The sequence below is a fragment of the Chrysochloris asiatica genome, unplaced genomic scaffold (genome assembly GCF_000296735.1).
Source record: "Chrysochloris asiatica unplaced genomic scaffold, ChrAsi1.0 scaffold00131, whole genome shotgun sequence".
NCBI classification, from domain to species: Eukaryota; Metazoa; Chordata; class Mammalia; order Afrosoricida; family Chrysochloridae; genus Chrysochloris; species Chrysochloris asiatica.
In genome coordinates this window covers 8,412,953-8,425,283 of record NW_006408649.1, presented here as the reverse complement: position 1 = coordinate 8,425,283, position 12,331 = coordinate 8,412,953, and the positions used below count along the sequence as shown (strand labels likewise).

The 12,331-nt window shown below is 40.5% G+C and overlaps 1 pseudogene; it reads left to right on the top strand.

Moving 5' to 3' along the window:
- Positions 1-1,369: 1,369 nt before the first annotated feature.
- On the top strand, positions 1,370-2,847 carry LOC102832661 (annotated as a pseudogene).
- The last annotated feature ends 9,484 nt before the right edge of the window (positions 2,848-12,331 follow it).

Genomic DNA, 12,331 nt, shown 5'->3' with positions numbered 1-12,331 from the left:
GATCTCAAGGGCAACATTTACATGGGGACAAGTATCAGAGGGGTTAGGAAGGAGGGTGGAATGGAAATAAGAACCACAGGGAGGAAGTGGGATAACCATTGTTGCATGGAGGGGATTACATTCATGGAAATGAAACAAATTGTAGGATTTGTTGAAGGTAAAATGGATGATCTGTCCTGCAAACCTTCACTCTTCACTCAATCTCCAATAAAAAGTTTAAAAAACAAAAATAGAATGGGAAAAAAGCAATTGCTTTGCATTATAACTCCTTCATTCACCGCTAAGCAATTTGTTCCTTTGTTCCTTCTCTCAGTCTAGCTCAAAAACAAAACAAAACAAAACAAAAAACCAAACTTGGCCATAGTGTGCATTCAAGCCCCCAGCAAAGGAAACAGCCAGGCTTGACTTCAGCAGCTGCTTCTCCACATAGCCCACAGTCCTTTGCTCTGAATCCACATCAGCAAATAAAGCCTTTTGATTGGACCTCCCAGGTCCCTTCTCACTAAGGAGTGAGTGCCGGTTGCACAGAGCTAAGAGGTCCTGTCTCAGGAAAAGCAACCTTACTGCTGTAAACCAGAGACGAGGTTTACCTGTGTAGTGAATAAGTCAAGGTCCCTGTGATGGCAGTGGTTTGATTATACCTCAGACCTGGGATTTTTTTTTTTTTTCTTAAAAAAAATTTTTTTTTTCTTTTTAATTGTGAATTGGGTGAAAGCTTACAGACCAGATCAGTTTTCTATTAAACAATCTATACACATTTTATTTCATGTCTTTGATTGTAATCCCCACAATGTAGCATCCCTTATCCTACTTTATCCCTATGTTTCTTATTTTCCATTTCACCTTCTTTATTAACCCCTCTAAATTTTGTTCTCAGGTCATGGCTGCCTTTTTGATCTCCGATGGTTGATTATTCTAAACTGTGAGTACCTCACTAGTGATATTGTTCATCTTATAGACCTGTATACTGTTTGACTGAAAATTGAGCCATGGGAGTGCATTCATTTCTAACCTGAAAGGAAACTAAGGGCCATAGTCTCAGGTGTTCCACCAGTCTATCTGACCAGTAAGCCTAGTCTTCTTTATGAGTTTGAATTTTGCTCACATTTTTCTCTCATTACATTCAGGACCTTCGAATGTGATTCCTTTTAGAGCAGTTAACATGATAGCTGAGCACCATCTATTAGTTCTGGTTTCAGGGTCATGGTGACGATGTTCATGTGGCCTATCAGTCCATTGGTCCAAGTGACTCATTGTTTCCAAGTGTCTTTGATTTTCTTCACTCTTCTTTCCCCTGGACAGGGAGAGATCAATATTTGCATCTTAGATGGTCATTCATGAGTTTTTAATTGTCTTTGTGGACGATGTTATGCCAGTTGAACTTGGCATGACTTGGAATTACAGAGTCTGCAAGGCTGATCCTCCACCACGAGGAATGCCCCAAAAGGTGAAAGGGGATGCCAGTGGGCCAGTGGGCAGTGAGTTGTCTGTCCCCTCCAGACCTTCTTTCCTGCATCCGTGGTCTCTAATAATTCTGGCCCGTAGACCTGCCTGCCATGGATTTCTTCACTCTTACTGAGACCTCGACTCCACAGTTGATAATCAACCTTTTATAGATAATGTATCAGTTGCTATACAGTTGGATCATGGTGATTCCATGTGTGTCAGTGACAGATTTTTCGAAAATAGATCACCAGAAATTTCTTGTGAACTGCCTCTGGGTAGATTCAACCCTCTACCTTTGGGTTAGCAGTCAAGCATGTTAACCATTTATATCACCAAGGGACTCCTTATCACTCGGATTATTATGAGGTCTTCCTCATTACTCACCTAAATAAGTGTAATCATTGCTTCATGTGTTTTTCTGTTCTTCACACCCTCTTAAATGTTACACCCTGGAGTCCCGGTGTGGTGCTATGAGTTAATGCACTGGACTGCAAAGTCGGTTTGAACTGTAAGGTTGGTTGTTCAAGCTCACCAGCTGCTCTTTGGAAACCCTATACAGGGTTGTTAAGGGTTGGAACTGACTAAATGGCACATAACAACAACAACAATCCTGGCCCTGATTCTTAGAACAATGTTTGGCACATATCAATGTCATCTCTAATCCAATAGAATTCCCTGATTCTAATCCAATAGAAGTCAGAACTATCATAGAAGAAAATACACAAATGCACATCAAAATAGAAAATACAAATCACTCATAAGCCCACCTAGAAAATTATTTACATTTGAGTCTATGCCCTTCCAGTCTTTCTTCTTATGTATGTAAATATATTTTTAAAATTGGGAACATATTTCAGATATGGTGTTGTGTTTTTAAATCTGACATAACATTGAATATTTGCCATAGTTAAATATACTTCAACAATCTGATTTTTGATGAGCTGCCTAGTAGTTTTGTTCTATAAAAAGAAAATGGAAAAACTGCATTGGTGAGAAAAAAGGCCACCAAGTAATTTCATTACAATAATGTACCTGGTCTTTCTACTCCTGTGGAGATTTAAAAGCCTCGGGAAGCCTACACAGGGTCGCCATGAATTGAGGCACTTAACAACAATAACAATAACAACAGTGTTCCTAGTCATTCTTTAAGAGTAGCAAGGACTGGCTTCGCTGGCCTCACCCTTGTCTGTCATTTTCAATTTTCAGGCTCTGTTAACTGTAATCTTGTTGCTTAAATGCACCTGGGCTTATATCTGATACTTGACATCTAGCATTCTGGAAAGTAGTAACATTGGATTGTTTGCTATATTCTGGAAGTGTGCTGGAGACAATGAACAGAAGAGTCCTTATGTTGTAGTATGGTGCATAGTGATGGCCTTTAGCATCCTGGTCACACAGTAGCTTGAAAAAAATGCCAGAATTTAATTGACATCAGATTTCAATATGAAAAAGGACTTATCTGCAGACAATAATAGAAAGAATGGTTAACCATTTTATCTCTGAACACTGAGTGAGATACCTTCCCGCTGCTGTTCTTCATTTTTGTTATTGGACCAATGTTCTATATAAATAATTAGATGTAGCCATTTAATACTCAAAGATTTTAATATGTCTATAACAACCAACTTGGTATTGCCATTACAATATCACATTCTGCCAGTGTTGTTCTGTTGTGTCAGACACCAATTTTTAATGAGGTGTCTCTAAGGCAGATAATAGAAAACAAAAATGGTACGTTACTACTCAAGTTCTTTTCACTGTGATTTGGAAGTGATAAAATCTTTATAGAATTAGACCTTTTCTAGAACTAGCTTTTTTATAGGGGGAACAATGGCTCAATGTATGTTGGTAAGGAGTGCACTCGTATTTTATAATGCTTGCTTTACCACTGGCCACACCATTTTGAATGCATGCTAACCAGAGTACCTCTAACCTTAGCTAACTCTAGTTTATTCCAGACTTTTTAGCTATTTAAAGTAAGACTATGCATTTCTTAAGGAGGGAGATAAACAAGATGTGGCTCCCTAGTATTATTAGGAAAATGTTCATATTTAACCTAAGTTTAGACTAGCCAACTATACAGTAGCCTCTGAAACCTCTGGTCAAGTAGAGATAAATGTCCTGAGTATCAAGTTGACCAGTTAAGTACCTATCTCTGAAAAAGAATCCATTCTTAGAATAGAAAGAATAAAATAGCACAATTATAGCATAATGATCCTATGTGTCTTTCATTCTTTTTAGTTTCAAGTCTTTGAAAATGAAACAATTATTCTAATTGCCCCAAATTCAAACTATTTTTTTTGTTTTTAAAATACAGCACTTGAAATCTAGTTTACATTTGTCTGTCAACTTGAACTGGAGTCTCATAGTTTTTGCTTTTGTACTTTGTTGTTGTTATTGTGGTTAAGTGCCTTCAAGTCAGTTCTGACTCATAGCAATTCTGTATAGGGTTTCCATGGTGCACCTGATGAGTTTGAAATGCCGACCTTGTAGTTTAAACCTACCTTGCTGTCCAGTGCTTTATCTCACAATGCCACACCAGGACTCCTTGTACTTAGCTGTTGTTTTGTTGTTAAGTGACCACCCATATTGAGTCTATATAGGCTTTCTGAAGAGCAATTGGAGGGCTTTAACTATTGACCTTATGGTTCACAGTTCAGGGCTGATCCTCTAGTGCCATATCAGGATAATAAATAATTTTAAAATATACTTATCCACATACCTTGCAGGGTGGTGTGGGTGGCGTGGAGGAGTAGCAAGGGTTGTCTTATGACAGCCCTTGGGTCATGACAGCCTAGAAACCTGATCTTGTCCCTTCAGACTGTGGGTTAATACACCAGACTGCAAAGTTGTTTGAACTGCAAGGTCGGCAGTTCAAGCTCACCAGCTGCTCCTTGGAAACCCTATACAGGGTCACTATGGGTCGGAATCGACTCAACAGCACTTCACAACAACAACAACAACAGGTTTGCTTCATATATCTTGGTGCTTTTTCATTGGGAGTGTAGGTATTTATTATGGTTATGTCATCTTGCTCAATTGACTCTTTGATCATGAGATAGTGTCCTTCTTTGTCTCTTATGCTGGTTTTTGTCTTAACGTTTACTTTATTGGATATTACTATTGCCACTCATGCTTGTTTATTGTTGCAGTTAGCTTGGTATATTTTTTTCCATCCTTTAACTTTTAGTCTGCTTTTGTCTTTGTGTGCAAAGTGTGCCTCTTGCAGGCAGCATATTGAAGGGTCTTGTTTTCTTATCTATCCTGCCATTCTCTGTCTCTTCATGGGTGCATTCAATGCATTGACATTCAATATAATTATCTACAGGTATGAATTAATTGCTGCCATTATGTCAATTTTTTGGTAGTGCTGTTTGTTCCTTTGTTCTGCATGACTTCTTGTGCTAAGTTTGTGTTTTTTGTGCTATTTCTTGTCAGTTTCTTCTTAGTTTTCATGTTTGCTTGTTCTGCTTGGAAGTTGATTTTCATGAACTTTGTTGTGCAGTATTAAGTTTCTTTATAGTCTATTAACTTTTCTCTCCCTTTAAGAGAATCTATTGTATCCTGTAATCTACCTGACATTCTCACCACCTGGATCTCTGGTGCTACGTTTATCCCTTCTTTGACATTGATATAATTTTGATCTTCGGTTGACCTCCCAGCTCCTTTGAATTCGTTGTTGTGGTTTTGTTCTGTTCTGACTCCTTCAACTGGCCTTTCCAGTCACTGAACAAATTTTCTTTATTGTTTAAGCACATTTGAATTGGATTTCTGACTGGTCTTACTATTTTTACTTTCTCTGCAAAAAGCAAGTATATTAGTTTCCTTACATTGTTATTGGAGTCTTGGTGTGGCGCTGTGGGTTAATGCGCCAGACTGCAAAGCCTTTTGAACTGCAGGGTTGGCGGTTCAAGCTCACCAGCTGCTCCTCGGAAACCCTATACAGGGTTGCTATGGGTCAGAACTGACTCGATGGCACTTCACAACAACAGCAACATTGTTATTACAAAATAGCACAAACTAAGTAACCTAATGAATTGGTAAGTGCCATCAAGTTGGTTCCAACTCATAATGACCCTGTAAAGTGTTTCTGAGGAGAAGCTGGTGGGTTTGAACTGCAGACCTTGTGATTCGCAGTTGAATGCTTATCCTATAGCACCACACCTGGAGTCCAGGTAACTTATAAGAACAGATATGTAGTGTCTCACAGTTCTAGAGACTAGAAATCCAAATCAACCTGTCAGTGGGGTATGCGTCTTCCAGTCTCTAGGGACAGATCTTTTGTATCTCTTCCAACTTCTGGTAGCCCCGGGCATTCTTTGGCTTCTAGGTGCATTTTCAAATGGCAGTGCTTCCTTTGTCACTCTATCTTTGTATCTCCTCTATTTCATAAGGGCACCACTCAGATGAGATTAGGACCCTATTTCCAAACAAGGTCCTATTCACAGATACCTGAGGGTTAGAACTTCAACATTTCTTTTCAGGGTACACAATTCAATCCATGACATCAGGTCATTCTGTAAAATATGTGAATTAGATCAGGCTCCTGTTCCCTACTTAAAACTATTAAATGGTCTTTCATAAAAAGTAGAATGTAAATCTAAACTCCTGACCCTGACCTACAAGGTCCTGCCTCTGATGTCACTTCAACTTTTCTCATGACAATTCAGTCAAACTGGTCTTTTTGTTGCTCAAACACCACAGGCTGGTTCCCATCCTTGGGATCTTTGTACAATCTGTTTCTTCTGCCCAAATTGCTCTTCCCCAGATTCGTGTGTGTTACTTCCTCTGAGCAATCAGTCTAATGTAGTCCTGCGCACCCCCCACCCCCACCCCAAGGTAGGTATTTGCTCAAGCTCCTTGTTTATTTTCTCCATAAAACATATTATAACTTGTAATTAACTCAATGATTTGCATTCAGGAACACCATAGAAACACAAAGAACAGTCTGTAGACATGGAGCTGAGATCCTCTTCTCCCTATACCCACAAGGGAACAGGACCTTCTCCCATATATCCAGATGGCATCTTGGGAGCAGAGGAGATTGGCAAAAGCTGGATCTACAAATGGAATGAAAAGATAACCAAAATTTCCCACAAATGTTTTGAAACCCCCTGGTATGCTTGGTCGTTGCTGTGGACAACAGTGTTGAGTATGGCAGAGGGATTAAGAAAAGTAGGATGCTCTACCGAAGATTCCGGGGGGACAAATGGAGCAAGAGAAGGGTTTATGTTGTGCCACACTTCTCCCAGATTCTTGCCTGGATTAACGTTCTATTTCCCAGGTCTTTTCTGGTTCACCCTTCCCCAGTACCATCTCTCTTTCATACCCTTCCGTCAGGCATCTTTCTGTAGTTTCTGCAACATGTGAGTTTTGCATCCCTCTCCTTTCTTGGCTTGTGTAGTTTAGCTCTGCCCTGTTCTTTCATCACATAGCTCTGTCTGTAACATTGTTAAAAGCTGTAGTACCCAGGATGCTGACTTTATGCTCTCCAAACAAAAGAACTTGTAATTATCAGGATCTCTCTTATTAGAAACCTGGGGGATATTAACAATTTTACTTTTCTTTTGATGGAATCAATCATCCAATCTTGCCAAAGTTCAAACCTAAATACTCTTTTCTTCTCTCTATCTACACAGATTTTGTCTGAATTCAGGTTTCATCATCTCTGGCCTGAACTATTACAGCAACCTCCTTCCTTTACCTTCTTTTAGGTTCCCTTCTATTTTATCCTTCTCTAGAGCTTCATAAGGCTACTTCCTTACTTTACTTTTTGATATACTAAGAAATGCAAAAGCAGAATTAAAAGGTTATCATTTATTTTACATGCTTACTTTTAACAAAATGAATGCATTAAGTTTTTTTTAAAAAGTACTATTATTTACCAGATCATTGCAGATTTTATAATTAATTTTTGTGGTTGGTGAGAATAGACACAGTAAAACATAACTGATTCAACAGTTTCTGCATGTACAAATCAGTCAAAAGTAGTTTCATGAATATCACATTCTTTTCTATCTTGCCAGGACAAGCATAAAATATTAAATGTTTCATCTCATTTTGAGATAATCACAAAAGTCTAAGTTCAGATTCCTTTGAGACTAAGAAGCTGGGCCAAATGGTGATTCTGGCTACCTATGATAACAAACCAATCAGTGGCTGGCTGTGTGGCTGCACAGTGAAGCCCCAATGCCTCAGCAGAGGTGCGGCTGGCCCTGTACTCTGCTTAGCACTCACCCTGTTGTTGTTGTCAAGTGCTGTTGAGTGGCTTTGACTCTTAGCAACCCTATGAAGGGTTTCTGAGGAGTGGCTGGTGAATTTGAATTGCTGACCTTGCAGTTCAAACTGACTTTGAGGCCCAGTGCATTATCCTACAGCCTCAATTATCTTGGACAAATGTATCTCTCTCGTCCCTGTCTTTACCTAAATGTCTGTCCCCTATCCCTCTCTTGACTGACTCCAATTCTTTCTTTAAGTTTAAGATCTTTCATTATCCTTCTTAGGAAGCTTTTCTTGCCCTCTCCTCCAGGAAGGCTGAGGGGTTGCTGCTCCTCCAAGCTCCACCCTACTTGTGTCTCTGGCTTCTTTCTACCTGTATAGGATGATTTGTCACTGTCTGCCTCCTCCAGGACATTGTGAGCTAATGAAGGACAAGGACTATGTCTTGGTTAAGGCTGCAATAAATACAGTAAATGAAATGCCACAGAGGTCTGAATTACATCTTTATTTGTAATGAAAAAGATTGTCTAGCTGTTCTCCCATTTCTTTGGGCTGGATATTTTTTTCGAGGGGTGCTGCTTATAGAACTTTGTGAATTTGCAATACTGTGCAGCCAAATTCTGGCCAATGGACCGCTGTCCTCTTATTTAGTCCTTGGTGAAGTGAGGTATTTTGGGGGATGGGGTGGAAAGGGTCCTGTTGGCACTGTGGTTAATTGCTGGGCTGCTTGAACCCACTGGTCACTTTACAGGAAAAAGATGTGGAAATTTACTTCTGTATAAAGATTTGCAGTCTTGGAAACCCTATAGGACAGCTCTACTTCAGCTTATAGGGTTGTTATGAGTCAAAATCTATTCCATTTCAATGGGATTTGAGGATGAGTGGGCAGAGGCATGTTTATGGCACTGGGAAGTATGAGCATGAGTCAAAAATTATCTGCACTCTGGGTGTGGAATTTATTTTAATTAACTTTTAGAAAAGACATCATTTTTTGGACAGCCTCCTTGGTCTTCAAAACCCTTTGTCCATCTGTCAACAAGCTTTCATAGTCCTTTATTACAAAATGTTTTAGGCTCAGCTGTGAGCCACGAATGCACCTCTATCTTTACTTTTTCACCGGAGGTGAATCTTCATTCTCAAAGGGCAGCTTTCAGGAAACTAGACAGGTCTAATGGAGCAAGGTCAGGACTATAGGGCAGATGTTTAAACACCCTAAAAAGGAAGTTTCTACAGACTGTCAACAGTGTAGGCAGAAGTGTACAGGATTGTTAGGCAAGATCATAGTCTCCTTGGTGTGGTGCTCTAGGATAAGCCCTCAATCATAATAAGGTCAGTTTGAACTGAAAGGTCGGTGGTTCAAACTCACCAGCCATTCCTCGGAAACCCTATACAGGGTCGTTATGAGTTGGAATTGTCTAATGGCACTTAGCAGCAATAACAGGGTTTAATCCGAAGTTCAGGCTTCAACTCTTCAGTGAGCATCTCAGTAACAGTAACGGGCACTGTTGAGTGTTGAATCTTTTTACTGATAATGTTCCAATACTGGCCTTTGAGAATCCCAGAAAACTGTAAGCATCAACTTTCCACCTGATGGTTGACTTTTGAACTTCTCAGGTTTATACTGATGAATTCATGTCTCATCACCAGCAATGATTTTTTAAGAAGAAACTTTTACCTTCCTTCTAGTATGGGCTCAAATCTTGTTTGCATATGTCCAAACGCTTCTGTTTATGGTCTTTCATTAGTTGTTTTGGTACCTATCTCGCACAAACTTGTCAAAACCCAAGTCTGTCATGGATTATTTAATAGGCAGAGCCATGGCTAATTTGAAAATGATTTGCCACATAATTCACCGTGACTCGTCTATTCGACAGAATCATTTCGCATGCACGCCCAATGTCATCAGCCATGGAAGTGGACTAGCATTTTACTAAAAACGCTAGAGCAGATAATTTTTGACTCATCTGCGGATAAGCAGATGACCACCAGGTGGTGCTACGGTTCTTCTTTGGAAAATTGCAAGCCATTCATCATTCGCAGGACCTACCAAACCCACTGCCTTCACTGGATTCTGACTCATAGCAACTCTATACAGGGTTTCCAGAACTGTAAATCTTTACCAGAGTAGACAATCCCATTTTTCTCCCAGAGGGGCTGGTGGATTTGAACTGCCTACCTTCTCGGTGGCACTTGACAACCACCACCACCACCACCACCTTGAGGTTAGCAGCCCACCGTTTAACCCACAGCACCACATGAATCCTTATTTGCAGGACACAGGTAGCACATTCCCAACGATTGTAGATTAGTTTCTAGGATGAGTGTCCATGAAGTTACCCTAACAAACAAAATCCCAAACCCCAATCCAGTTCATGGGGGTAATACAATTTTGTAAAAGATATGTAAATTCAATTAAAGGGAGAAATTAGTCCAAGTAAATAGGCAAACTCATATAATCTCTTAGTGGTTAACAGTGCTTAAAGGTCATTTACTCAGGACCCTGCTCCTCAATCAGACCCCAGGAGGGAGCATGGCTTTGTCTAGGACAGGTTTGGAGTCTGCCTGTGCAGAACAGATTAGAACCCTCCATCCCAGCGTTCTTTCTGCACCTCATTTAGCTGGTTTATCAAGAGACAGACAGGCACACAGGCGTGGTCTCTGGGTAAGTAACTCCTCAGAGATGCTCTTCAGGACAGTCTCATTCCTTCCCCCACTTGCTGTCTTCCTGGAATTGAGTCACAGATGAATGTAAACATGGACTGCAGTGGAATGAATATTCAAATGTTTTGAAGGTAGCCAATCAGGCTTCATGTTGATGTGGACTGTGTACAGGGTCGCGTTTCCTTCTCCTACCCTTACACACACACACACAGAGCTTTCCCTTGACCTTGTGGCCAAGGCCACAGCTTACGCCCAACTCTAGAAAGCCCCATTCACATAGGAATCTTATGTACATGGTATCCTCGTGGGCTGTGAAAAACCACTGGACTGGCAGATCTCCCAGGACTATCTCTAACCTTTGCACACAACTTAGTCAGCTGCACACGTCACGCTGCCTGTACCCAGTTCTTTCCTCAGTCTGATCTCTCCTTTGGCATGTAGCTGCAGTGCTTCAACTTCCAGCAGCTGAACAGTCACACTACAGAGAAATTTAGAGCTGTACCAATTTCTTACCAAAGCAAAAAGAAAGGAATCATATCAGTGTTAAAAATATTCTGTTAACAATCAGTGTTGATCTTTTAATAAATTATTCTCTATAAAATTTACTTTTACTACGTAGTGAAAAATCTTAGTAAGGCTGGGTCTACAGATGTTCAGATTTTATAAAAGTAGATGGACACATCATTGTTTCATTCTATTCTTGACATGTATCAGGCACTGTACTAGGCACTGGGGATATGGGTGAGGAATAAAACACTTCCCTGACTTTGAGGAACTCATAATGTAGCATCTCATTTTAGCATAATGGTCGAAACAGGGCTGCACACTAGACATTGATGAGTAGTGTCAGGGAAAGCTTCTGAAAGGAGTGAAGATCTACAATGATTCCTGAAAGAATTCATCAGGGGAAATAGGTAGGAAGGGCATTCAATGGCGAAGACAACATGAAAACACCATGGTTCTGCTGTGAAAGCTCTAGGTTCTTCAGTTTTGTGCAAGTGTCAAGTGCAAGGGAAGGAGTCCCATGAGATGAGTGAAGCTCAAGGTGTAAGTGGGGCCTGTTGTAATTCTCCCAGCTATGCAGGAAGCAACATACGGCTAGGCTTGCTCCACAGATGTAGCATCTACTGTTCTTCATATGCATTGCTTGATGGAGGCTTATACTCAATGGCGCTCTTGTGTCTCTTACCACACTCTCCTAAAACTTATTGTAAATCTGCTAAGATTTACTGTAGACTTCCCCTGAGGGTGGGAACCACACTTGACTCAGGCTTCACAAAAGTCTGACATACTATGGATGCTCAACACATATTTATTGAGTAAATAAATGAAACCAAGTCTTGTGATTTATCCATCCATCCATCCATTCACTCAGCCAGCAATAATGAAGTGCTTTCTTTAGATGGAAGAGACATCTCAGGGGCTTTCAGACCCATGAGAGTGTCCATCACTAGAGCTCCATATTGGGAAGGGACAGAAAGATATGGTGGCTGAGGGATAGAAATTAGGCTTGATTATGCTCTAGCTGGTGATGCTAATGTATCCATGATACTGATATTGTCAATGAAAAGTAAATTATTTACAACCTATGGATGCAGTAGTTCAAAAGAGGGAACAAATCTTTACAGTGAGGATCATTCCCATCCCCTCCATATACAGAGTAGACAGGGATGGGCAACTTGGACATTGGCTACCTAAAATGGGGGGGGAGGGCAGGGCTACAAAGGCAAGAAGTGACTGGCTTATAAGCTTTCAAGAGGGAGCCTACATCCAGAGGGCGTGGAGGAAGGTAGAATCTTCACCGAGTAGTATCCAATCTGTCTAGGCGGGGTTGATGAAAGGAGATGGGGATAGGTCTCTTGTGATATAATAGTGAATAATTGTTATCAGAACTGATTGTGAAGGTTGGAAATGTAAAGGTAGATGTTTTGTAGCAAAAGGAGGAGAGTGATTAACTTTTCAGTCTAGGAGTGGAGGTTCCTGGGACCATCAAGGGAGAAGAGTG